General features: G+C 33.9%; 1 protein-coding gene across 4 annotated transcripts in view; it reads right to left on the bottom strand.

Annotated features, from left to right (window-relative positions):
• Positions 1–23,735, bottom strand: part of TRPS1 (transcriptional repressor GATA binding 1) — a 304,791-nt gene that overhangs the window by 110,558 nt on the left and 170,498 nt on the right. The window lies entirely within an intron of this gene.

Below are 23,735 nucleotides of genomic sequence, written 5' to 3' on the forward strand. Positions count from 1 at the left end.
ATGCCTAAGAGCTATGAAGTCCTGTCAAGTACCTATAGTGCTTTCAATTCTATATTTCACAGTTCTACTCCAAAAGCTTCATCCCTCCAATAGCCTTTCCTAACTTCAGTGCAGATTTGTTAAAGAACTGCAGATTTGAAGATGAAATCAATCCTAAGTGCCCTATGCCTCTTTGTTTTTTTGGGTTTTTTGAGGGGAGAGTTGTTTGCTTCTTTTCGTACAGATACTAGTTTAATTTCTTTCACATAGGACTTAACATTTTAGATTTACAAACAACATATTTCACTTAGAAAAATCTAGAATGAACTTACAATTTCTGATGCATAGTCATATTTTTGTATGGCCTAAAAGGAAGCTTTTATAGGGTTTTTGTTTTTGTTTTTTTTTAATGAGTGCCATTGCATACTCCTAGGTGATTGATTACTCACTTTAGCTCAGGTCATCTCTTTATAATTCATGCTTATATCCAATAACTATTAATCTGATTTTCCCAAGTTATAAATTTCCATCTAGCTGTTCATATAACATAGTTTCCTGGGCCTTTGTCATGTGGGTCCAACAAAAAACTTTAGACTTACATACTGACACTTCCACCTCCACCCAAATGTCAATCAAGTATTGAGAGGTTTTCATTGGGACTACAAACCTCTTTTATTGTCATGCTTCAGCTTTGACTTTGGCTTTTCTAAATAGATTTAATATAAAATACAAGCTACTTCTTTAGACTTCTCCTACTTTCCAATCTGTCAACCTACAATTTGGCATGGATGTCATGTTGCTTTATTTTATCACTATTAGATGATTACTCTTGCTATAATAGAGCCCTCTAAGGAAAGCTGGGCATCCTTTTTATTTCTGTTTCAAACATCAAGGTTATCAGAATTATTTCCAGACCCTAATCCTTCAACAAAGCAAAATTGATTGGGTAAGTGTATAGTATATATGTCATCACTGATAAATATACACCTGTCTTAAGACCTAAAAATGGGATAGTTACTACATTTTTATTTTTCATTAGATTGTTTTTCATCAAGACTACTGATCATGTTCTTTCGATCATGCATCATTTATGTTGAGAGTTATACATCAATGATACAACTAAAATGTGTTTTGGAGAGAGGGAAAGAATGACAAATTCTAGGAATTTTAAAAAAACCTACACAAAAGCTACACAAGCCAAGTTAGTGGCTGAAATAAGCATCAGTTGACATAGAATTTCCTTTACGGTAATGAGATTTAATGGCATCAAATATTTCAAGTAATAAGTAGGTCTTCATTTGGGACCTGAAAATATTTTCTTTATGAAGCCATGTTTTATTGTAATTCCATCTGTTTCAATGGTGATTGATCTTTAGTATCTTTGCATTTTATGTTTAACCGAATAACTGAGGGTATGGGGCTAGAGACACTGCAGACAGCCATCCTCCCTATGTTAGGTCCTCTTTCAGCAATCAGCCAAAGTTTTCATCCCTAGGAGTCCTAAATGTGCCTGTCACTTCTTATATCTCTTCTCCTTCTGCCCTTCAACCCAAAACTCATTCTTAGTGATATAAAGGAGACAGAAGCCCCATCCTTTTCAAAAGGGCACTTCTAACAAAGACAAAATCTCTCCTGTATGCCACAAATGCTATACTAAGTCAAACAATCAATGGCACTGAACCAAAGAGATAATAGAGCTTAAGGATTCTCTGATCAATAATTACCACTTTACCTCCCAATAACAATAATGAAACGTAGACACATTTCTTAAGGATCATTTATTTAACTCTGAGTCATAAGATACAAGTTGTGTTTCTACCACACATAAATCTGAATATAATAAAGAGACAACTAAATAGAATGCTGATTCTTCAAAATGTATAAGGCGAGACTGTTGAATTTGGAGTCAAAGGACCTATTTTTGACTTGATATTTTGACTCTGATATTTATACCTGTGTGACCTATGGCAAACAAGTAAATTTACTTCTCTGGGCCTCAGCAACATCATCTGTAAAATGATCAAGGTAAATGAGATGATCTCTTTTGGAGGGAGTATATTTATTTTTTAAAAATCTTTGCTTATTCCCATTTTTAAAATTTTATTTTATTTTCAGGTTTGCATTTTTACCCTCCCATATCTTCCTGCCACCACACTCTATTGAAAAAAAAAAAAAGAAAACCAAAAGCCACTACCAACATATTTAGTCAAGCAAAACAAATTCCTGAATTGGCCACTGAGTGGGTGTGCATGTGTGTGCATGTGTGTGTGTGCATATGTGCATAAATCAATCACATCTCTTGGGTAGCATGTTTCACTGTGAGTCTTCTGGAATTGTGGTTGGTCACTGAGTTGATCAGAGTTTAGAATCAATAATCTCAAGTCCCTTTCATATCGTACTCCATGATGCTAAACAATGCTGCTGCAACAGCCCTCAAGAAATGAAAGGGTTACTTCTTTATTCCTCATCAAGCGGCACCCTTTCTGCCACTCATTAAGACTGTGTAAGGATTTCCATTGAGACATGTCTATTTTCAGGGGTTTATAACAGCTATAAAATTTTTCTCCAAGCTGAAACTTGGCAAACAAGAACTCAGCATGAGGACATTTTTTTTTGAAAAGCCTAAATTAAAAAAAAAAGTATGTTGAAATAGTTTTATGCAATGGGAGGACAAAAAAGGAGTGAAGTTTTGAGGTTTCTGTTGCCTTTTTAAAAATTCTGCATTCCTCAGAATCAACTTTGTTTTTGAAAATGAAAATTTACAGAGGATAAATCCAAGTTCTGGCCATGAGCATTTGCAAATTTAGAAGAAATTAACATAATTTAAAATGGGCTTTAGGACATGGTGCATTCATTATTAACAGAATTTTTAAGAATCTTACTAAATCCTCTCTTAATATATATGTGACATAAAATAATGTACTACTCTTTAAGAAAACCATTTTCCTGAGTGACAATGCTTAATTATTTTTCATGATTTTTTTGATCAGAAGGCAGACTGATTCATTATAACCCCTTATTAAAGGCTTACAAATTTATAAATTTACACAGACTATTAATAATAATAAATAATTGCCAGCTATGTATGTATATATGTACATATGTACATACATATATACATACATACACACACATATATATCCAGCCATATACCCACACACACACACATATACACATACACATATTGTACTAAACAAACATTATCTTATCTGTTCCTCACAAAAACCTTAGGAAGTAGGTGATATTATTCCCATAGGAAACTGAGGCAAAGAGGTTAAATGACTTTTCCAAGATCACCCAACTAGTAAATGTCTCAGGCTAGATTTAAACTTAGGTCTTATGACTCCAGGCCCAGCAAGCTAACCACTCTGCTACCAACTGCCCAGGACAATACATCCTCTCTTCCTTGAAGCAAGGACCTGGCTCACTATTTCCCTTAGCAGAGTTTCAAATAAATAAGGGAATTAAATTAGTACAACTCAATATAATACAAAAAAATTTTGAGAAGGGGACTGCCGTAATTCCCTTCCCCCCCCTTTTTTGTAAAATACTGTCTAAACCAATAATATATTGGGCTTGGAGTCAGGAAGATTTGGATTCAAATTCGGTCTCTGACACATATATACTTACATAACCATGGGCAAATCATTTTACCTCCAATTTTAGGCAACTTATAAGTACAAATGACTTCTATTATATCAGGAATTTTCTATAGACCCCTTGCCCAATTATATACTGGCCACAGCTCCCTTGATGATGCCTTTTCTCCTCAATTCCTATTTTTAAAGTCTGAACTGTTTAATCCTTATTGGTTGTTTTACAATCCAATTTGACAAATGTGTGTTGTTTGTCTAATAGGGGAAGAACACTATACTATGTACTAGAGCAGATAGAAAGTTTAGATCAGATATGATCTCTACTCTTAGAGTTCTCACAGCATAATAGGCAGAAAATGCATACATAAATATCTAAGAAGTTAACCAAATAAAGTACTAAATGACATGAGGAAAGGGGGTTCACTTCTGAGCAGGGCCAAGTGGACAAGAGACAACAGGGGAGGCTTCTTGGAGGATGTGTAATTTGATCAGGGGTAGTGTCAAAAACTGAGGAGTTAGAGAGGATGGCAAATTGTCCAGTTTGGAATGCAAAGTATGTAAAGGGGAACAACATGGAGTAAGGCAGGATGGGCCAAACAGTGGAGTGCTTTGAATAGCAGGCAAATGAATATGAACCTTACATAGTAAGGAGTAGGGACCCACTGAAATTTTTCTGAGTAGCAATATCACTTGAGCATTAGGAAGAATAGCTTGGTATTAATGATAGATTAAGAAGGGAAGAATACCTGTTGGTGTGCAAATGCAATATTCCAGTGGTAGTAGAGAGAACCTGTATTAGGGTGATAACAGGGGAAATGGGGGAGGGCGTACATAGGTGTTGTGAAGATAGAATAAACAGAATTTGGCAACTGAATAGGAGAAGAGATGCAAAAACAAAAATCAAACACTGAGAGAATGGGTGAATGGTGGAGCCACTAACCTACATAGTTAGGTCATATGGAGAAAAATAGGTTTTGTGGGAAGAAAAAATGAGCTCAGTTTGAGACGTTTGAGATGCCAGTGGGGTGTCTAGCTGGAGATATCATGGACCTCTATATCTGAAGGATAATTGTAAATGTTATCTCTCTCCTACAAGACTGTAAGCAATGTGAGGGCATAGACCTTCTTTTACTTTTTTTTTATCTCCCCTGGTGCCTAGCAGAGTTTCTTGTATGTGGGCATTAATTAAAAACAAAATTATCTTTATATGTCCTTTAGAATCTGGTACACCGACATACACTTCAGGAACATAATCACTGGTTTTTGGAAGAAAAAAAATCTTAGTGACTATAATAACACAATTAAATAAAGACATTTTCATTCCACAAAAATGAATTAAATGTAGAATGAAAAAAATTTATTTATTTTGCTATAAGGACTAAGATTATGCGGGTAAAGAAAAGAGACCATGATTTAGGACAGAATGGATGCCTTGGTAAAAGCCAAGGAGGTTACAATACTAAAAATATTCTGAAACAAAAACATTATTTATATGTCAAGTCCTAATGCAAGTAAGAAGGGAAGACTCTATTCTGTCCCATGGCTATTTCAATTATTTTCTTCTTCTTCTTTTTTTTTTTGGTGAGGCCATTGGGCTTAAGTGACTTGCCCATGGTCATACAACTAGCAAATGTTAAGTGTCTGAGGCTGCATTTGAATTCAGGTCTTCCTGACTCCAGGGTCAGAGCTCTATCCACTGCTCCACCTAGCTGCCCCTATTTCAATTATTTTCCAATGGAACTATCAGAGAATGTGCAAAATTGGTAACCTTCTTAAATGTGGCTTCAACAATTAGCATATTAATTAAGCATTATACACAAGTGAGAGTTTTCTAATACTATGAACTTTATCCATATTAGATCTACTCTCCACTTACACCAAACTAGATGACTTACAGTCACCAAATATAACCTGTACTTCCCTGCCTGTGTATCTTCTGTCACACTAGTCACTATATCTAAAATGTCCTCTCTCCTCTGTATTGTTTGTTAAATTTAACACTAGATATTTCAATCACAAAATAAATCAATGCACTAGATAGACACGGAATAGCCACAATTCCAAGTTATCATCAATGATGTTTTTCATTTCAAATCTTTCCTCTCTTTCTGGAGTGAATAAACAAGACCTTTTTCAACTAAAACAACTGAACAATATGAACACATTGCTCGAATAAATAAAATAAACAGAGGGGATAAAACCTTGGTAAATGCTCCTATATAAATACAGAAAATTCAGTTGCTACTGAGGTTGTTTTTCCCCCAGTGCTCAAGCTACTCCCTGACAAAGAATAGCCAAGTACCATCAATGTATGATATGCGGACACACATTTAGATAAAATTCACAAAGTAAGTTTCTCCCCTTCTGAAGACAGAGTTAAAGAAGTAGTTATTTTATTAGGAGATTGCTTTATGAAATTTTTTGGAATGAAAGATAAGATTTGATAGCAATTGTTTCTTGACCAATTAATGTCAATATATGAGGAAAGTGTACTGATGATATAGAGACTCTTTATAAGAAGCAAACACAAATGCTGAGTTTTCAGGTGACAAACTATGCCAGTTTATGATAAATCCTGCAATGTTTACTCTAAATAAACGTAATCTGCACATTTCATATCCAGTAGCTAAAAAATTATACATTCTTCTCCATACCATCCCCCAAACCCTGCATCAAAGGAGGGGAGAGAAAAGATGCTTCTAGGCCATCTTAAACATCTTTTTTTTTAACCTTTTGAATAAACAAGTAATTAGTTGCCATAGGAAGAAGTACTGGATTTAAATAGAAGATCTGGGTTCAAATTTTGTTTCAGAAACCTACTACTTGTACAATAACCTAGGTAAGTCACTTAACCTTGCTAGTCTCAGTGTCAAAATCCATTAATTGAAACAGTTGGAGTAGATGACATAGAAAGCAAAGTTATAGGTCACACATCAGACTAAATGATGTATGTCAATGAGGTATAATCAAAAATATTTCAGTCACTTTGTGGGTCAATTAAAAATGCTTCATTTTTAATTATGCCTTTTTCATAAATTAAGAATGAAAGAATATATGCAAATCTATAATCATTCTATTGCTAATTATCATAAAAATATAGTTTTAGTATTGACAGAAAATAAAATTTTCCTGTCTAGTGGTTATATATCAATTGTTTTAGTAAAGGGCAGATGAAAATCATTCTAATTCCCAAGATCTTTATCTTGGTTTGTTTTCTATCCACCCACAATCTAATTTTGTTTGATATACTGGGAACTCTTTGAGCAGATACAATCACTTAAGTGATTTTATAGAGGGTAAGCAAGCCTGTCAGTTATCTTTTAAGAATGCTGATTATTTATTTCTTTTGCATCCAGAAGCACTTCATTAACGCTATAGCTCGAGTATTACTGTTCTTTTGAATGTCCATAAACACACATTACTTTCAGTTAAATCAACTTGGAAGAAAAAGGTACAAAATAAAAATCTGAGGCCATTTTATTTGATGTGCTGCAAATGTCAATAGAATGGATTTTTATAACAAGGCAAATTATGCTTAATTTGAACAAAAGAGAATAGTTTCAAAAATATTAACTCTTGCCCTAAAATATATTTCTTACTTATCTTTAAATGCTCTTTATGCCCTTGCTTAATATTTTCAAGAGATATTTAATGTTTCCAGAAAGCTTTAAACTAGTGATCTCTTATCTGATTTTAAGTAATGCAGTAAAGCATGATGTATTTTCACAACAGTGTTCTAAAGATAAGACAGTATCCTCAGAAAAAAGAACAAAATCCAAATCCAAGGCATGGAAAATATGAGGATATTTTAAAGTATATTTACTATAATTCTGGCTATTTCCTGTACTTAAAAAATCCTGAAGAAGAAACATTTTAAAGAATCACTGAAAGATTAATAGCATTTAGTTTAAAAGTGGCTAATTAAAAAAAGCTAATGTCTTATTGGGGTAAAAAATTACTTTCAGAAGCCTCTGCTGTTCCCAAAAGAAATCTGCTTCTTCAAGATGGCCACACAGACCTCAGACATACTCTGGGCATGTTAGCCAAAATAGATAATTGTTAACCTGAATCCAGATTGGTAACCTTCCAGTCGATTTTCAAAAGTAACTTTTCCTGTCTTTCATACTTAGAATGCCTTCTGAGCACATAAAACTGATATCTATAAGATTCCAAATAAAAATGCCAAAGATTTTAGATGCACTGAATTCTTATTACCATTTAGATAGCTATTCCTCACTGCTTTCTTATTCTGAACAATGTAAAAAGTTTATATTGTACAGAAATAATCAAAAGAAAAGTATTTGTCAAAAGTCGCTTTAACAAAACTTAATTCTTAGACATGAACATAAGCTTGCATGTGACCATCTGAGATTTGTAACATGATTTTTGAGTCCTTTTTTCTTTTTTTAATAAGAGGTGGTGTAGCAGAGTAGATAGAGAGGTAGTGCTGGAGACAGGAATATCTAGGTTCAAGTACTGCATCTGTTACATAATAGTTTATTTGACTATTACTAGGCCACTTGATATCTTAATGCCCCCAGCCAACTCTCTAAAATTATAATTGAGGAATTGATGATTGAAGTTCCTTACTTCAATAAAAATCAGAGGTCTGAAATACATGCATACTCACACACATTTCCCTCAAAGCATTTTATAATTGGATCTTTAAATAATCTGAGATACTGAGGAATGTTGTAAAATGCACTATGTTTGCCATAGGAATAATGAAAATGAAAATGAAATAGGTAAATATTTATTTTCAAAATAACATAACACTCAAACATCAGAATGGAAAGTGGGATTAAATGAATCATGTTATACTGGATATTGTGAGCTTATATATAAATGCAATGAAACATAGAGTAAAGACTTACTCTGATGTCTCATCATGACACAGATGCAACCATGGGCTCTTGAAGGTTCTCTTAGTGAAATGAATGCTCTGGCAGGTCCTACTAAATTGGAAAGCTTTGAGTGTGGGCAAGATGACAGAATGAATGCCAGTTGTCCAAAGACGGGACTAGCTAAGTTTGGAGAGGCTCATCAGTAGAAAGCTTGCCACGTGATTGTTGAGAGAGGGGGTAGGTTAAAGAATAGCACAAAGTCAGATCATCTTCTGTAACTTACATGCCACATTAAAGAATTAAATGTCCCTGGACATGCCTAACTCTATATATAATGGTGAGAAGTCACTGTTGGACAAATACTACATATAAATCTTTCAACAACTTTCATTGGGCATGCCAAGTATTCAATTAATACTGTAAGGCAAGATTGCTAAGTAAGAATACAATCTTAAGACATACTCAACTGGCATTGAAATAATATTCTTTTTAATGCCAATTGAATGTGAAGAACACATGTGCATACAATAGAGGACATAGGGCACCCAGGTAGCTACTGTGTGTCAGGCTGAGTTGAGCAGCTGAAGATGTGAGACTCTAAGCATAGCCTCAAATACTGTGGTATGACTGTGTACTGTTTAGAAACAATAGTTACAAATAGACCAGGATCAGAAGACATGTGGCACATTTTGATAAATGGGCTTAATCTCCATGTATAAAAATAACAGTTGGCACAAGTTTGTTTTTTTTTAATGATGGGCAAAAATTGTTTACAGTGCAGAAAATACTGTTCATCATAGTCATATTGGCCTTTAACACACAAAAGCAGAAGTGTTCATCATGTTATAGCAGCACTGTGTTAGACTATAATATCCAAGAAACAGGAACTGTTTCCATGAAATTCTTTGCATATGCCTACAACTCATCACTGAGCAACTTTGGGTGCCAAATCACCCTGATGAGGACACCCTATCTCTTTCATGATATTGCAACATCTTACAAATGCTATTTTAAAATATTATTGAAGCACTTTATGATTTTTACTTAATTGGTACTTTATTCTTATACATGGCTATTTTTCTGAGTTCTGAAATGTACTTTTTTTATACAGTGAATATGATCTTTAGTAAACAAAGGAACATAAGTCGTTGAAATTAATCAAATTTTTAAAATAAAAGAGGGAATATAGGAACCTAAAAATAATTGTCACTGAGACAAATACAATCTTTTATTCCTAAGGGAAATTATCTTCTTTAATGGGCACTAAAAGCTTCCTTTAAATGTAATTCCAACTCTTTCAATTCAAATTCAAACTGTAAAATCCACAAGGTAAATTGAGAATATGTTCTCTTCAGAAATTGTAGGGAACAATGTCAAGGCCCACAGAAGGCATTTCCCCTACCTGATTTCATGACACAAAATCTACGAGGCAGTTTATCTTGTGATTCTAAACTTAAATTAATAGTTTATATCTTGCTTGCTAATTGAACTTTTTGACCTAAAAGTCCTTACTTAGCAAACAGAAATTATTCATAGGACAAACCTCTAATTTCCCCCTTCAACTAAAACTCTTTAAGACTTCCTGTTAGATTTCATGTACATGTAGGAGGTAAAGAGGGGAGAGCAGGACAGAGAAATGGAGGCAGAGAAACAGACAGATAGACATATAGAGACAGATATATAGAGACAGTGAGGGAAAAGTAGATACAGAGATGGTGAGAGACAGAGAGACAAACTGACGCAGAAAGTAAGACACAAAAAGACTGACAGAGACACAGAAAGACTGAAGGTGAGGAAATGTATAAAGTGGAAAAAATCACAGAATTTACAAATGAAAAGACCTGACTTCAAACCTAGCTCTGCTTCTTACTACTTATGTAACCTTAGGCAAGTCATTCAAATTCTTTAGGTCTCAGTGTCCTTATATATAAAATAAGAGGTTATAATTAGATGACCTCCTAGTACCTTTGCACTCAGATCAATCATCTTATTATTTACACAGAGATATTTATCATACGTACACATATACGTAGTACATATGTACATAGATTCCTAGGGTATTTTTATACCTCTGGTATATTGTAGTGTGCCAGCCCCTAGTAAAAAAAGACCTTGGGTTCAAGTTTTGCCTGAGATACACACTGAATATGTGACCTTGGATAAATCATTCATCTTTCATTACCCTTGACAGATCTCTAAGACTATATGTTATACAGCAGGTACTGATATGAATTTATACAGGGAACATCATTACTGGAAGTTCCTTATATAAAAAAAATCAGAAACCTAGCATAATATGCATATATAAATACATGTCAATTGGCTAGCATTTATTAAGCACTACTATATGTCAGCTATTGAGCCAAATGCTGGAGATTCAAAGAAAGGCAAAAGAAAAAAAAAAGTCCCTGCCCAATGTTGCAGTCTAATGAAGACAACATGCAAGCAAACAACTATGTGTGTGAATGTATGTATACAGATTTATATATGTGTGTGTGTGTGTGTGTGTGTGCGCGTGATGTATACACACATATACATACATGCATATATGATAAATTGGGGAAGGGTAATGTCAGAGGGAAGACAGTAAGTTTAAGGAGGATGGAGAAAGGGTATTTATGGTACATGAGACTTCAGTTGAGATGTGAAGGAAACCAAGGGAGCTAGGCAGCAAAAATAAGGATGGAGAATATAACAGGCATGGGGACAGCCAGTGGACATGCTCAGACACAAGACAGGGAGGGCTATGTCTGAGGCACAGCAAGGAAGCCAGTGTCTCTGAATCACTGGTTATATGGAAGAGAATAAGGTATGAGAAGACTGTAATGTAAGAAGGAACTAGGTAATGACAAGAGTTGAAGGCCAGATAAATGATTTGACATGTTATCCTGGTGGTAATAGGAAGTCAATGGAATTTATGGATTTTTATACATGTCTCTGTGTGACATATGTGTGTATATGTGTGTATAACAGACATACACTACACACATACATACTTGAATTCCTACCCTTCCACATATTTTTGTAGTCTTCCAATAGGGCCCTACATCTGGCAATATTCCTGATTTTTAAAGCTCCCTTTAGGCAGTATCCCAACCAAATAGTGCCCACCTTCTTCAGAAACAACAACAAAATCTCCAGATACTGGATTAGAAACATCTATTTACCATTTAAGCATTTACTGCCCAGGTACCTAACTAAACCAGATTTAAAATGATCTTCTTAGCTATTCTCTCAATCTTTTTCAATTTTCTGAAACTCTCCCTGAGATCATTCAGACCAAATACTTCTAGCACTCAACCCAGAAAAATTAGTAAGGAGTCTCAGTTCAGTCATTTAAAGAACATACAAAATAACAAAAGTCACCATGGCACTTTCAACAGTTTTTCAAGCAGGCTCTGTGGTCAAAAATTTTAAAACTGTTTAAAATCATAGAAAACAATTTTGGAGTTGGAAGGAACATCAAAGGCTATCTAGCCCAATGTATCCTTAGGGAAAAAATCCTTTCTACAACATTCCCAATGAATGGCCATCTAACCTTTGATTCAAGACCCTCCCTGAAAGGAACCTGCTGGCCTCTTGGGACTGCCTATTCCAGTTCTGCATAACTATAATTTTTTAAAAGGCTAAATTTGCTATCTTCTCGTTCCCTTTCTTCTGTTTCTTGTGGGTATTTCTTCGGTAGTCATTCCTAATGAAAACACACTTATTCAGCAACCATCACATGGTACTCTGTGTTGTACAAAGACAACAGCATAATGTTCCTTCCTCTAGGGTTCTGCAATCAGAAACAGTACATGCAATTAACAGAGATGGAAATACAGAAGAAACCATTCCTTCAGTTAATATCCAGCAATGGCAACATATATGGAAAATTTCTAATGCACACAAGTATGTAACTGATCATGGAGAGAAAAAAGACCTCAAGAAGTTGTTTAAGCAGTCTAGGTAACTGAATAACTCTTGCCTTATTCTTTCTACTCCTCTACTCCCCATCTCCTCCACCCCCCACTACCTCAAAAAATATATATATACATATATATATACACACATATATATATATATATATATACACACACATATATATATATATATATATATATATATATATATATATATATATATTATTTATCACTATGAGATTAAGGGCAAGTTGATTCAAGTAATTTAAATAGTCCAAATATAAATCACCAGCTTTACTACTAAGTTTGTCAAAATGCAATATACCACTTAGTAAGGGAGACAAATATTGCTTCCTTTCCACAATACATCAATGAATAAAATCTGTATTTGTATTGCCTCTTTGGAAACTGCCAGTCATGTCTAACTATATATTATAATTCTGAAATATGGATTTTTGTATAATCTTGTTACCAAATCACTTTATTTACGTTTATTACAATTGATGTGACACAGCAGCAGAAAGATAAATGATTCTGCCTTGAATTTAATACACATAAACAGAGTTGTGTTTTGTTTTGCTTTTCAAACTTTTGCTCATCCTCAGTGTTTTCAGGCAACATTGATGACAATCATGTACACAGACAAAAATATTTAAGAGCTATATTATTATATAAGACAAAAACATTTTAATCATGACTTTATCGACTATATAGACCAATCATCTGTCCAAAAGGAAAAAAAAAGTCAATGGGAGGGAAAGAAACAAGGCTTTCATTTACACAAGGTGAAACTGAAATTTATTAAACCCCTTAAAAAGGATTGAGAATGTGTTTCTAAAGAAAATTTTGTCACAGTCAAATTTACATAGGCTATAAGTCATAGCACTTTCAAAACTATTCCATTTTAAATTCTCTTTAACAATGAGACTCAGACTTGAAACACTGATAGTGATTCATTTCTATCCATTGTTTCTGTCAATGTAATCATACTACTTGTGTTAATTGCCTCAGACAGAAAGATTGATACACTTTGAGAATGCATCATTAATACATATATATATACGTATATATATATATACATATATATATATATATATATATATATATATATATATGTATATATATATATACGTATATATATATGTATGTAGCCTGTCTGTGACTGACAGTCTTTATTAGGCTTCTGAGTTTTCTCCTGTCAGGAGTTTCAAGACTTTTCCTTGACTTTAAAATCACTTCTATGCATGTATTATATGGCCCAAGAATTCAGGAAACACACATACACATACACACACACACACCCCAATGAGATGAATAAACACATACTTTTTATTTACTCACTCAGTATATGTTCTAGATATGGTCAAAAATCAAACAACTGATAAAAAGAGGTACTCAAGAAGTGCAGAACATAAAGGCTACCAACTGAAATGGAAGAAGAGTTTGGGATATAGGTCCACTGGTAAAAGAAAAATTTCAAAGTCCATCAGCTAATTAGAAGGGGAACTGGTTCCTTCCCACAGTTGTGATGTTGTGATGAATTGTGCATGGAGAAGTTGAGGCGGCAGTAGCGTGAGAAAAAAATTAAAAGGTTCTATCATATCCTAGTGAAATAGCTCATGTAGGATCTTGCCATGGTCTAGTCTAAAGAGTGATAATATACTAAATAATTTGTTACTGTACTTTCCATTCCAAGAGTTCCAGAAACATAAAGCTCAAGGATGTAGAAAACTCACTTTCTAGTTAGTCAATGTGCAGAAAAATCTCTTTTATTCAAAAGCATGTCTATGGTATTTCTTCCCAAAATTCTTACTAGATTTTGCATGTTGTCTAAATGGTTAAAGATGGACCCAAAGAAGGGAGATAAGAAATGGTTTTTAAAGTATTTGTAAAAGAGAACACAAACTTTGAATACTTTAAGATGGAAGATCTCAATTGTTTATCCAACCATATCCCTGCACATGGAGTACCTAAACACTTTAATTTTCTTTTGTTTATAAAACAAGAAATAGGTAATGAAAGGAACAAATTACCAATATGTAAATGTAATCCAATTAACTAGTACTTAACAAAACCATTTCCATAATCAATCAATGAAATTTTATATATTTAGGCCAATGATCTCAATTGCTCCTAGCTATAATTAACCATAACAATAACCGGAATAATTCTATTTCCAAATCTAGAATTTCAATCACTTTTACAACAATTAAATTATGACTAATAATTAAGGAGTCACATCACTCAAACTCTTTCCAGACAAGGACCTTTATTGTTTCTAGTTGGGAGCTGAAGTTACTAAAGTCAAAAAGTGTGATGCATGTGCCTTCTGGGTTATAGCACCTGATAACATTTTATAATCACAATAAATCTTTCCCATATTACCAGAATTCTGATGTTATAACAAAAGCTCTTATTAAATACCTCATCATACCATGAACTAGGTTAAATATCAGGTCAGATCACATCTTCAGTATCCTCAGTGGAATGCAATATTCTACACTGGAAACTTAGGCTATAAAATGTATTAACTATGTTGCTTCATACCAACATGAAGAAACTGCTAGTCCATGTCATTTTCAAATGTGTTTGAATAATCAAGGTGGAAGCCAGGGAATCAAGATATAATTCAATTCCATCCACGTCAATTCAATTCAATTAAACAAATATTAACTACCTATCACGCACATTTTCAGTGTACATATATATCCAATAAAGGGAGAAGGTCCCTGAAGATCAGGGGACAGACTGGGACTGGAGGTCTGGATGGATGGAGACTTTGATGGATAGCTGAATAGATGGAAGGACAGATGGACAAAGACAGACAGAAAGATAGACAGATAGCACAGGACTAACCATATCACTTCTGCTGAATAATTGCCAGCGGCTCCCTCTCACCTCTATGATCAACAGTGAACTGCTTTTGTATTTAAAGCCCCTCAAAATGTGAGCCCAATCTATTTTTCTAGCCTTATTATACTACTTCCCTTCATTAAATATGAACCAAACATCTTTTTACTGTTTGATGTACATTACATGCTACCTACTAATTCCAATGCCTTCATTATGCTCCCACTTGGAAGAGCAAGGGCCCAAATATTTGTTGAATGCCTACCAACAGCCAGGAACTGTGCTGAGTATTTTATAAACATCCAATCCCTCCTTAACTCTGCTGGTTAGAATCTCTAGTTTCCTGGGATGGATCAGGGAAACTCTCATGCAGAAGGTGACATTTCAACTGAGTCTTGTTGGAAACCAGGTAAAGATAAGGAAAGAAGAAGGTATGGAGATCAGAGATGGAATGGCAGGTACTCTGATACTTCTTATCATTGAATAAAGACTATTCTCTAGTCTCCTTCAAGACTAAGCTTAAGGACTGTCTTCTACATGAAGCCATTTCTGATCCTCCCTAGCAGTTAGTGTCTTCCCAAAAATTACCTTACATTTTTTAATCATGTCTATGTAAGCTCCTCAAAGGCAGTGATGGCTTAATTTCTATTTTTGTGCCTAACATAAATGTCTGGCATACACTAGAAGCTTTAAAAAAAAAAGCTTAGTGATTGATCAATGTTGATTAGTTAGTGACAATAGCAGGAATAGAATAACCTGAATCTCTGACTCATGTTACTGATCCTTAGCTTTTTTCTTTTTTTTTTCTTTTATGTCTAGCCTGTGTTAAAATTTCTAATAAAGAAATGTTTATGAACTCTAAAATTAATCATAACAAGAAAATATTTTATCCTATTTTTTCATAGTTATTGCTGAAGTCCTGTTGCAAATCATATTGTTCATGGTCTGCTTCCAATCACTCATCCCTCATATCTCTTTTATTGCTCAAGATCACATTAATATGGAAATAGGTGGTTTCAGTTACTTTCTTAAACCAGTGAGGTTTTCTTCTGTGCCCATTAATGCAATTTTATATGTATAGAAATTCATATTTATATATATGTGCATTTATATATTTGTGCCATTATACTTATTACACTTAACTGCCCATTTAATTATTAAATGATAGATGATTCTGATATTTGAAACTTTTTTTTAACTCGAACTTGTGATTTCATTGATGCAGGGAACTCTGAAGATATCCTTTCTACCACTTCAGATTGTCAACACTCTGCAGTTCAAATCAGTGTTACCTGGGAAACTGATGTGTTAATTGACTTGCCTAGGGTTATACAACCAGGATGTGTCAGATGCAAAGGTACAATTCAGATCTACCTAACTCTGAGGCCAGTTCTGGATGATCACTTTACATCCGGCTGCCTGCACTGGATTTCATACTGGAAGGGGAGGGAGTGAGGGAATTTGTATTTATAGAGTGCCTTATCTCATTTGATCCTCACAACATACCTTTGAGGGAGATCTTATTAATGCCTGCATGTTACAGTTGAAAAAACTGAAGCAAACAGAGGTTAGGTGACTTGCCCAGGGTCACATAGCTAATAAATGTCCAAGAATGGATTATAAAAATAATAAACACAAAGAATGCATTTCTATGAGGCACACAACTTTACACCCTATGTCCCAAAAGACTGCCAAGTTAGCATAGTTCCAAGATAGCTTTGTAAGTGCTCTGATTTTGATCACTTTTAAATATAATTCATCAACAGGTTGTACACAGGATGATGAGATTATCAAATCAGGACATAGTAACATTGCAAGACCATCTGCTAAGTTGTATAAATACCCAGGCATTCAATTATAGATCATTGAAAGGCTAAAGCATTAGATGGGATCAATATCATTGCTGGTTTGAGTTTAGAACTCTTTTGCCTACACATGGCTTATATTCTTCAATTGATGGAAATAATTTTGTGCATTTGTCATGTAAGAACTAGAGAAAATTACTGGTTTCTTAAATGATTGTTTCTTGGAAGTCATACAATAGGTGAATTTGGGGTTAGTGTGGTGGTGGCATTCAGAATTTAAGAATGACTTACCTGATTTTAAAGGCTGACTCAAAAATTTAAAAATCACAGTCACTTATCAAATAGACCTTTCACTGGCAGAGTACAAATTGGGAAATGTCATAGAACAAGAAGCATCTAAGAAAGTATCTCTAGATAGTATAATCAAGAGAGAGAGAGAGAAAAAAACGATCAGGTGAGAGAGGTCATACCCATTCAACATACTTCCACAACACTAAGGGCTATCAACTTCAGGAGTCTATTCAGTAACATCTGCTCTCTTCTTGATTTGTAAAAAGTCACCTAAAATTCATAATCTCTAGTTTATCAAAGGAGACTACTAGGTGGTGCAGTGGATAGAATGCTGGCTCTGCAGTCAAGAACAGTCATCTTTCTGAGTTTGAATCTGGCCTTAGATAATTGCTACTTGTGTGACCCTGGGCAAGTCACTTAACCCTGTTTGCCTCAGTTTCCTCACCTGTAAAGTGAGATGGAGAAGGAAATGGCAAACCACTCCAGTGTCTTTGTGAAGAAAATTCCAAATGGGGTCACAAAGAGTTGGACCAAATGAAAAATGACTGGACAACAACTTTACCAGAAATGATAGCCAGTGAAACAAGTAGGAATCTTTTCTTAGAAACCAAAAAACAATAATATAAATACCCGATGTGCATGAAAATATTTTAGTCATCCTGTGACCATTTATTGATCAAAGCATTCTGAGTTGATAAAAATAGAGATTAAGGAATTATATTATTATTGATATCAACAATTTATTTAATCACTTTACTATGCATAAAGTGATAATCATTACAGCAGGTCAGTATTTAAACCAAAATACTGTAAGCTATTCATTGGTCACAAAAAAAAATCTTATTTCTTTTCCAGTGTTATACCTGACTTCACTGATAATCTGCTAATGAGTAATTCATATTAAAACTGAATCAGGTTTGTTACAGTAGTCAATTGTGACTTTGTTTGAAATTGTCTCCAAAAAAATCAGTCACTTTTTTAATCAGCTATTTGATATTACATTTAACTTCCTAAATGTTTTCGGGGCATTTTGAAATAATCAAAAGTTATGTCAATGCTTCATTTTAGTTGAAATATCTTCTAGAAAAAAATAGGAATTAAATCACTCATTCTTCTACATGAAAATGAAGGGCCCAATGTTAACCAATTCTGTAAGATGTAAGATCCAAGTAAAACAGTCAAGTAAAACACAACTGCATCCTTCAATTCCCTCCTTCTTTCTGCCCCCTGAATACTGTTTGTTTCAGTTTAGATCCACTCAGACTTAAAAAAAAAAGAAGATAATTTAAGAAAAGGTCAAGGTATAATTGGTGAGTTTTTAATATATTGATATTGATATTGAGAAAACTTTCTCTGCCTACCATTTTACCATACCTGAGAGGCAAGTGATTCACATAAATGTATTATCAACAGCTATAATAACAATCATATGTGACAGATAGATTTGAGTCTTATTCTGAGGATCACAGCATGGTAGATTTAAAGAAGGAGCAGACATTAAAATCCATCATAGTCCATTCCATCCACTTACAAACAACCAAACTGAGGGCCAGAAAGGGAAAGGGACTAACCCAAAGTCAAACAGTTACTAAGTGGCAGAGAAGGGATTTGAATTCATGTCTTCTGACTCCAAATCAAGCATATATTTTACAGCACCCCTGATGTAGAAGAAACTCCAGTTTGGCTCTCTGATGACCTTAGTGATAATATGTCAGCCCTGCAAAGAGTTTAGCATAATGCCTGGAACATAGTGAGTGCTTAATAAATTCTTATTGACTTGCAAAGCAAATGGATCTAAGTAATAAGGAGAGGTTTTTCATTCCACATAACAGCTTATAAATTCAATTTCTCTAATATGAACACAGAATGAAAACAGAAGTTGACTCGCCTTTAAATATAGCAATTAGAGGTGTAGTTTCAAGTATTAATACTTTCTTTTTTATCTTTGTGTCAATGTTCTACTTTTTTTTGGAATGACTCATTTCAAGTTTCACTGACCATTAACCCAAATAACCATAAAAACAGCAGGCCTGTCCAATATATAAGTAGTGTTGCTGCTTACCTTGGGAATCCTTAAGACTCTTGATTTTAATAAACCAAAGAAAAAAGAAAAAAGAAACCAACCAAAAATTAGATATACATTTAGGGTTAGGAAATAATTTTCCTCCTATTTGTACTGTTTCATTATCATGTGAAAACTCCACTTTTATCCTCTTTTCCCAGTGCCAGTGTAATTACAGGACTCTACTACATAAGATTGTACCCACTACCTCCCTGATTACTCCTTTCTGAGATTAATACATGATCATGTTGCTAAAAATTCATTAAAATATAATTTAAAAACAGTTTTTTCTATCTGTTAAAAAAAAAGATGTCTTCTAAATGCTGCTAAAAGCAACCACTTTTGGAAGACAGATGTATTTCAGGCTAGGAAAACAGACTTTTGATATATCATAATCTCTTTGAGCCTCAGTTTTTTCATCTGTAAAATGAAAGTTTCACCTAACCATAGGATTCTTAATCTTTTTGTGTAATGGACTCCTTTGATAATCCCAAGAGGTCAATAAACTCTTTAAAATAAAGTTCTGAAATTCATAAAATAGAAAACATAGGATTACAAAGGAAACAAATTATAATGAACCTACAGCTATTAAAATACTCTAAAATTAAGTCCATGGACCACATGTTGAAGACCACTGAACTAGAGACATCACTGAGGTCTCTTCAGTAAGATGAAGGGATTTAACTAGATGGATCTGTAACGCTTAACCTTAAAGAATTTTATGATCTCTATATTTTCAAAGAGGAGAAAACTTCACCACTAGTGTCCAACAATTCACTTGAACTATAACACCATCTGACCATGGAGCAGAAGTCATTAGAAGATAATAAACTCCAGTAAAGGGATAGAGAGGATTTAGGGTACCAAGTTAATAACAAGTAACTACTGGAAAACCCTTATTTCTGATGTCTACTAACATTTGTCCATAGAAAATACTGCAGAGAAGTTATGATGGATTTAGATGTTTTAAACACATGACCAAGGGACAGTATTGAGCTCTTTCTAAATGGGAGGTATCATAGAGAGGAGAAATGAGTCTTACACATATAATTAAATAGAATGAAGAAAAATAAAAAAAACAGACTGAAATTGTTTAACTAGTGAACTTGCTTAACTAGTAAAATTGCTTAACTTCAGAGGTGATTTTCAGGTGGCATAAATGATCTTTGCTTTGTTCCTAAGGTCTCATCTCTACTTTCTCAGAAAGCACTATAAGTAAGAGCCATCAACTATCTTTATAGCTTATCTCATACTTATTTTTTTAAAGCCTCACAATTCAGATAATCTTTTGTGGAGGATGAGGGTGGAATTCATTGCCTGATCCTATCAGAAATATTTTTCCAGGCCTCAGGATCTTAATGCAAAACAATCTCTCAATGTCAAATGTTAGCAACAAAGTTTTCATCTATCCCCTTGAGACTTTTTTTTTAACCCTCTAATCATATTTGTGATTTCTTACTGAGTGGTTTTGTGGCATGGTTTCTTGCAACCAAAGAAAACTGAAAATTCATAAGAGGAATTTTCTAGATCCTTAGGGCTTAAGGAAGAATTTAGGTGCTAAGAAAGAGAACAGTTATATAGCCCTGTATTTTCTTCAACGAATTTCCAACTTAAGGAAGTTTATTTGCAATTTACTCACAAGGATTATTTTAGTAATTCTTGTTTTGAGGATAGATAGAGTAGCAAGACAAACTTCCTGGACTGATTTCCTATTTTAGGGGTTCACCCTTGCTCTTAGCATATGTTAATTAGAGTACCAAAGTCTCTGATTCAAAATAGTCCTGAGATTTGAAGTTTTGTATCTTAATATATGGTGATACTTGTGACTCTGTTCCTAATGAAATACATATGTATGTATATCTATGTATATATGTATGTATATGTATATGTGTATATATTCTACACATTATATATGCATATATCTACATGTAATATATTTATAATATTAAATGAATATATATATATATATATATATATATATATATATATATGTGTATATAATGCATATATATTTTTTAAGCCCTCTCTCTCTCTCTCTCTCTCTCTCTCTATTTCACATAAGCACAGGGTGAAGGGGATAAGTACTGGATCTGTTACTTAACTGGTATATAGAGCTCCCATGTGAAGGAAGCTCCTTTTACTAATGAAGTCTTTTGTTTGTTTGTTTGTTTTTTGTTTTTGCTAGGCAATGGGATTAAGTGACTTGCCCAGGGTCACATAGCTAGTAAGTGTTATGTGTCTGAGGCGGGATTTGAACTCAGGTCCTCTTGAATCCAGGGCCAGTACTCTATCCACTGCGCCACCTACCTGCCCCTAATGAAGTCTTAAAGTAAGGAAGATCTAGGGTCAACTTCAGTCTCTGATTTATATTGTGAGGCCTGTTAAAGACCTTACCTTGAAAAGGCCAAGTCCCCCACTGCATTGTGGGCCATCACTAGTTGTCATTATCTATGTCTTGCCATGGGACCAGATGGCTCTGAAGGAGAAAGTGAGGCTGGTGACTTTGCACAGCCCCCCTTCATTTAAATCCAATTCACTGGCATGTCATGGCATCACCTCCTTGATGTCATGGTACTCTTCAAGAACAAAGGACGAACAACAACAATAAGGTGTGTAACATAGACACATCAATTAAACTCTTAGTGCCCAAGACAATTCTCCAAGAACAGAAGTTGTAAAATAGTTGACAATTTACATTAATGAAATCATAGTTAACAACTACAAAAAAAAATTTAAATTGCATTACTGGATCTGTGTGAAACACTATAGGAGACAACAAGAGACTGGGGACATTACTCCTGTCCTTGAGAAACTTGGTCCAATGTGGGAGATAAGACTTAACTATCTAAACAGAAAGGTAATTTGGAAAGAATGCCAAACTGGGTTTCAGGAAGCCTTGGTATTAGTCTTGGCTTGGATACTAGCTAACTCTATGTGTTTGGACAAGTCACTTCACCTGTATGACTTTCAATTTCCCTAGCCATAATACAAGAGGCTTGGATTTATAGCATAGGATCCTGTTATATGGGTTGTTTCAGTTGTACAAGTATAGGTTGCTTGAGATAAACACTGAGGTAGGATCATTACATCTCTGAGCCCGAAAAAAAATGATCTCTAAACTTTAATCAAGCTCTAAAATGCTATATACTTTTATGAATTATAACTCAATAAAACATTACATTGGTCATATGAATAAGGCTTTATGAACAGGGCTACCTTGATTAATCAACAGAAATAATTACTCAATTCCTCTTCCTACCCTCACTGAATTCATCAGTTATTTGAATAAATTCAGCAAATCAGTGAGTTTTCTTGTTTGTAGAGGCATGATCAAAATTATATTTTCTGGATTTTATGCTACATAAGCAGAAATCTAAGCTGTAGGAAAATATGGGGCACTTTTTTTCTTAAAAAAGAATCAAATGATACTTGTCCCTTTTTTTAGCTAGTATTCCTTCTTTTGAGCTACTTACTGCCTTCCATTCACTTTCAAGTTCCTTGATCCTGCAGTCTAATTCCCCAATTCCACTTCCTTCTCCCCTTTCCTTCCCTTCTGCTTGTTTATGTATATGTACATATATACACACACATATATACATATAGAGAAAGTTTTAATGTATACACACACACATATATACACATATACATGCATACATATATAAATGCATATATGTATATATGAATGACATCTTTAGTTTATAGAATATTCATATCTCTCAACTTTTTCAGAAAGCTATCACTTATAAAAGATTTTAAAAGTGAAAAAAAATTTGGCAAAATCTATTAACACATCAAAAAAAATATGAAATCCAGAATGTTCTACAACTACAGACTCCCATTTCTGCAAATGAGTAGAAAGAAATGTCTTTTCATATATCTTTTGAGACGTAAACTTGGGCATCATAATTTCATGGCAATAATTTCCAATTGTTTTAGTAATCTTGTGTATTATTTTCCTGTATCTGCTTACTTTATTTAGCATCAGTTTATGTAAGCCTTACCATGCTTCTCTGCATTCATCACGTTTATCATCTCTTAAAGAACAGTAATATTATATTACATTAATGTACCAGGATTTGTTTAATCATTCCCCAATCTTTGGGCATCTACTTTGTTTTTTAGTCTGATACCCAAAAAATGCTGCCAAAAGTATTTGGACATATATAGAGCCTTTCTTTTGAAAAAACAATTAACTCCTTGGAGTCACTTTATTTTTGTGATTCCAAGTTGATTTCAGAACAGCTGAATTAGTTTACAGCTCAACACTCAAACGTACCAGACACAATTGTAATTATTTCAATTATTGTAATACAATAGCAAATAAATGAATTTTTTAAGCATCTCATTCTTCAACATTCTCAACAACTAATAAAAGGGACTAACATGTTATAAACAAAACAAAAAGA

The sequence above is a fragment of the Phascolarctos cinereus genome, unplaced genomic scaffold, assembly GCF_003287225.1.
Source record: "Phascolarctos cinereus isolate Bilbo 61053 unplaced genomic scaffold, phaCin_HiC Scaffold_4;HRSCAF=312, whole genome shotgun sequence".
NCBI lineage: Eukaryota > Metazoa > Chordata > Mammalia > Diprotodontia > Phascolarctidae > Phascolarctos > Phascolarctos cinereus.